General features: G+C 32.9%; 1 long non-coding RNA gene across 1 annotated transcript; it reads left to right on the forward strand.

Moving 5' to 3' along the window:
- The first annotated feature begins 376 nt into the window (after positions 1–376).
- LOC132635914 (uncharacterized) lies at positions 377–4,341 on the forward strand. The gene is made up of 2 exons (XR_009580848.1): positions 377–779; positions 1,102–4,341. It is a non-coding gene; the product is annotated as an uncharacterized LOC132635914 (long non-coding RNA).
- Positions 4,342–5,880: the final 1,539 nt, after the last annotated feature.

Raw genomic sequence — 5,880 nt, forward strand, 5'->3', positions numbered from 1 at the left:
AAATGACCAAACATCATATTTTATAATTTAAAAGGACTAAACATCATTCTTTACAATTAAATCACTCAAAAAATAGTGTTGATATTCCTATATCAATATTGGCGTTGGCATTTTTTCTTTAATCCTATTTATTACTATGTTGATCATCATTTATTCTATTTTTAACTAAATACGTATATTAAATTACTTGTATTATAATTTTCCTATGTACACAATTTTTGAGAATTAATTAGGACAAAGAAGCACATTTTATTTAGTTCAAAATGAAAAGGAATTAGGATGATTAATTCATCTACATAATATTGGGCCAATTCCCTTCGCCCTTTAACAAAAATCAGCAGCCCATAACCCCTCAGCCCAACATCCACCTACCCGGCCCAACACGTAAATTAAAACCCCTAACTCTTTCTACTCTAATCAAAACCTAACAGCCCTACCCAAATCCCTACACTCCTCTTCAAACGAACAACCCTAACCAAACGACGCCATCTCCCATCACCGCCGGTTCCATCGACGGACCAGCGTACAAAAGCCATCCTTGACGCCACCACCATCACGTCTCTTCAGTCCCCTCACCCTCTCTACGCGATTATAGAGCCATTAATACTCTGCAAACTAGCTTGTTCAACTTCCAAAAAGGGAAAATGTGAGACTCTTGTGAATACAAGGATGATTCGATGGATAACTGCCTCACCCCATCTTCAGAGTTCGGTTTGCTGAGAAAACTTTCGGATTTTTGGCCCCAACAGCTCTTTCCTTTCACTTCACCTCTAAAAAAGGTGAGAATCCGTCACTTTTCTTCATCATTTCATCTTTTTGAAATATCAGAATTTCCCTCCCTTTAATCCGAAATTCCAAGGCAAAAGCCTCATGAACAAGCTGTTGAAACACCTAAGACTTTGGCTATAAATACCAGCCTCCATGGGCTGTTTGAGAAGAGGGGGAAGAACCACAAAAAGATCCCTGTTATTTTTTTTCAAGTTTTCCATCACAAAATTCCCTCGGCTAAAAACTTGGTTTTCTTAGAAAAAAAAAACTTATTTTTTACTCTAAGTTTCGATTGTCGCTCTAAGTTTTGATTGTCGAAATCCCTCCTTTTAGTTCTTGGCTGAGCAAACACCACTTCAAGCGGATTCGGAGATTCGACAACTACAATAGCCTCAGTTCGCTGTCCCGGAGAAGGTCAGTAATCCACCTAAATTTCTTCTCATTTCAGTTCTTAGATAAATATCTAGTTGCTTGGATGTTATCGTCGTTCATTTATTTTATGTTTTAAGTGTATAATTAGAACCTGTAAATCTTGTTTCCTTCTTTAGTTTTCTGTTTAAAGGGTGTTAGAATCTGCTTCTCGTTATTTTGATGAAAGATCAGTATGTAAAACTTAAAACAAAGGAATTACGACGTTTCTGAAGGAAACTACTGATTTGCACAAGTTTGAACTAATCGAAACTCGCTGACGTTGGGGTAACGTTATTGCTTGTAAATCTTTTACTTCATTGCTCAGAAGAGGTTATTGTTTTCCCTGCCAGCTCTACTCTTCGAAATTTGGAATTTTGAGTGTGTTGAGATGCAAGAATATGTCGCCAGTTATATTTTTTTTGACATGTTGTAAATAGCCTAGTCTTCAAGTTCTTTTAAAGAAATAGAATGCTCGAATAAATTATCAAGAGACTCTGTCTTTCCTCTACCATCAGACATCGTGCTCGTTAGATATAAAAATGTGAGTGTGTGTTTTGTTTCGTGACCATGGAAAGCCATGATTTAGCATATTATTTTACCATGTTTGTAGTTGAGGTCATAACTTAGTTAATGAGATAATAGATTATTGCAGGTCCATAACGAGAAGAATATTTTGTGTGTATCTGTCATCTCTTTTCTTTGCCATGTCCATGAGACCTTCTTAACTTAAGATGACTCTTGTTTATTGATTTTCTGAAGTTTTTCATAGTTAACTAAATATGCTTTATACGTTAGAAAGCTACATTTGTTCCGAAAAAGAAAGTTACTGTTTTCTGGTCAAAAAGTTACTGTTTTGATAGGAGAAAAAGGTTACTATTTTGATTAGAGAAAAGGATACTATTTTGATTAAAAAAAAAAAAACTTGCTGTTTTGAATAGGGAAAAGTTACTTGTCTTGAAAGGAAAATTTACCGATTCGTGAAAATTAAATTCGTCAAATCTGTGTCTGACTTCGTCGTTTGGCTAATTTCTCTGTTTTGCGAGTTGCTCTTGTTATATGGATAACTAAGTTAGTAATCATCTTCATCCTCGTCTTACATTTCATTTTTGGGTTATCAAACTAAAAAGAAAACGTAGTGATGTTTCTTATTATTTATTCAGTTATGTTCGTTTGAACCTGCTTGTCTTCTGTTTGTTATTAGAATGGTTGAGATGAGCTAACAACACTTTGGCAAAAAATGGCAGTCTAACTTCTCAAACATACCAGCATCCTGTTGTCTTTTTTTTTTTTTATTTTTTTTTTTAAAACTCCATCCATTAATCTGGAGGGACTATTTTTATCATAATTCTAGGAGAAAACAGTACATAAAGATTTTGGCGCAAGTTGTGAGTTTCAAAAGCCAAATTGCTAACCCTTTAGGATGTAAACCTGCATCTAAACAAGTGTTTGTATGGATTCTGAAATGTTGCAATATTGAAATATAAATGAGGTCACAAAGTAGTAAGAATGTCAAGATTGGTTTTAAAATCTTCCTTGTGCTAGGTATGTGTTAATTGGTTCATGTTGAAATTTCGAGTAGATTTGTTGTGAGTTTTGTCTTCTCGTTACTGCTTGTTTGAAAATCACTACTATAAGATTTTGGAAAGGTTTTTAACTTAGTAGCATATCTTTTTAGCTAAATCCTCACAAATAGTGAAGGCGCGTTCTAGATTTACATTCTATGATTGCTTGTGCAGTACGTTTGGGCTTTATGTCTAAAAGCTTTGCTTCGTATAATGTTCAAATGATCCAGTTTGAGATTTTGTAATATGGAAAACAGAAATGCATTATAGGGCAGTAGGTTGTCTGCTATTTAAGTGTATAAGAACAGATCATGGAAAATTTGTTTGAAGCTTGGTCATTGTTTTGTTTTCTCATGTATCCTTTTTTGACAAAGAATATCAAAGCATATAAATTGTTATGTATTACCTGAGTCTGAAAAGACTTATCCTGAATTAGTGTTACGCTGTGTCGTAAGATAAAATGTGAGATTTTGTTATGAAACAATAAATAGTTCCTGTCAAACACCATGTCTGTGATCTGAACCATCCTCTTTGGCTTTGTTCTATTCAAGTCGCTAGGATTGTTATTGTCGGTTTTATGGGAGGAACAACGTGTTGGTAAATCTGGTTTGTCTATTTTTAAAACAAACTGTATGCTTAGTTTTTTTTTGTTTTTATTGTTAGCAAGCCCTTTTCGAGATAACAAATTACAAGGATTCAAAATTTGTCGAGTTTGTTGAAGACTGTTTATTTTTCTAAATGTTTTTTTTGGAAGTTGGCTAATAACATGGGGCTTGTAAAGTATGTTAAAAATTACCATTGAGAGTTGTTAAGGCTACAAAGGCTGTTAAGAGTTTTGTTTGGTTAAGAATTTTTTCCAGAATATGATTAACTCTTTAACAACTTCCTTGAAGTTCAGACTTTAAATTCCTTGTTGGCATTCTGGTTGTATTTTTTCCTCTTGAACTACTATAACTAGATAATTTTTGGTGTACCTTACCAAACCATACGAAGATTTATGAGTTGTTCTTACTTGAGCATTTAAGTTTGTTTGCTGCATAACATTAGTGACTGGTATAATATCGTAGCTCCATGCTTCAAAAGTTAAAGGAAGCGCACCAGATTTGTTTAATTTATTTGAGGTTACTAATTGAATTCATCTCTTATTTAGAAGTATTTGTTTCCAAGTTCTTATGATTGTACGCTTCCTTCTAGATTATATGACGTTCAGTTAACTTTTTTTGTTTTTTTTTTGTTACTGATATCATCGAGATTTGCACCTAATCCTTTTCTTTTCTTTCCTTTTACATGAACACCATGGGAGTTTGTTGGAGTTGTGGCTCAACCCTAATTCTGCCCAGGTCATAGGAGCAGTCAGCAGCAGATTTATTTGCTCGTGTCTAGCCGTCCCCTACTTCCGCGTCAAAAGAATCCACGTCCCTCTTCCTCTCTTAAAATTTTATATCTTTTGTATTACTATATGTTTTTCGCACCCTTTGACTAACATCTTTTATGGGTTTGTATTTGTAGTATTTTGTTTCTTGCTTGTTTGTGAACTCGTGAATGGCCGAGCCTTGTCATTGGCCACTTCTCCTTAGATATAAATCTTGGTTTTAGGATAGCTTAGGATAAAGAAGTGACAAACGTCCCTTTAACTTTGCGTATTTCACAGGTTGTAAACATTTCTAACTAATAGATAAGGCTGATGTTTTTTTTCTTTAAAAAGTTAACTAATGTTTCTATTTAAATCCATTTTAACAAAAATTAGAGATCCAAATAGGGGTTTCAAAAGGGTAAGATGCATATATCATGGGCAATCATTTTTATTTAATGCTAACATGAGCAGGCTAAAATTTTGCAAGTTTAATACAAGGAAATCATATTAGGATCCAAGTATAGTGGTTCAAGTATTTTCAAGAACTACAAAGTATATACTCTACTTTATATACAAAGATCATATTTTACATGTATGTATACCATTCTTACTTTAAATATCTTTAATCATTTTCTCATCACATACATACGTATGTACATTATATTGTAAATACTTATCTTTAGTATACATTATATACAACAATCGTATTATACCTCATCTTCTAAAATATGCATACGTACTCTTTTGAAAACAATATATATATTCCTAATATGTATAATTTTACATCTTGTCTTAATTACTTTTCTTTGCAATGAGTATACCCACATACTATTATTTTTTATTTTTTATCATACATATACTACTTTATTAATTCCCTTGGTCGTCTTTACATTATATGCATCTATGTAGTACTATCACGTCATCAATAACTATTTTTTTACCCATGACATATCACATATATAAGTTATTTTCTTATAAAAAATATATCTTCTTATTCTATATTATACATACTATTCTTGTATAGAATAAATGTCGTACATATTTTTTTTTTTTTCATACATTAGCGTTAAGTACTTCTTTTATATTTCTGCATTTACTCACATAGTTATAATTACCTTAACCCCCCCTCTCCCCTTTTTTTTATATAAATAGTTTTGAGAGAGTAGTTTCTTTTCTACAATTTTAAAAAAGGTGATAATAAATAATAAATAGATAAATAATCCCCCTCTAGTATTAATTAAACTAAGTTTAAAGACTGTCCTTGGATAGGCTCTAAGGGATGCTTAACCCCTTCCCCTCGGGGTAAATAAAACCCTTACCTAGAATCTCACAGGTTTCAAAGACTAAAAAATGGAGTTTACTTTTTATGGTTTCCTAATATTTCCTAAAATTAGGTGGCGACTCTGAAAATTTGCAAAACCAGAGGAAACATAGTCATAAGTTGTGTACTAGTTTTAACCCGTTAAAAATAGGGCATGACAACTGTCATTCCTCTCGACTAGTTAGAAAAATACCACATCGGGGTATGTAACGGTTACACCTCGTAGTTTCGTCCACTGAGATTCGTTAGGTGTTATTTGTCCTAATTGTGGAAACTGGGGTTATTTTCTAGGATATATGAGATTATATATTCCTATATTATGGTTATGGGGGTTTAAGCTCATGAAATGAGGAATGGAAGGATTTAAGAATAAGCAAATTAAGGAATTGAGTTTGTCGGAACTTTGGGAAAACTTAGCAAAATATTTAAATAGGATTTTGGTCCAACTTGGGAGAGGTATATAT

Source organism: Lycium barbarum, chromosome 4 (genome assembly GCF_019175385.1).
Source record: "Lycium barbarum isolate Lr01 chromosome 4, ASM1917538v2, whole genome shotgun sequence".
NCBI lineage: Eukaryota > Viridiplantae > Streptophyta > Magnoliopsida > Solanales > Solanaceae > Lycium > Lycium barbarum.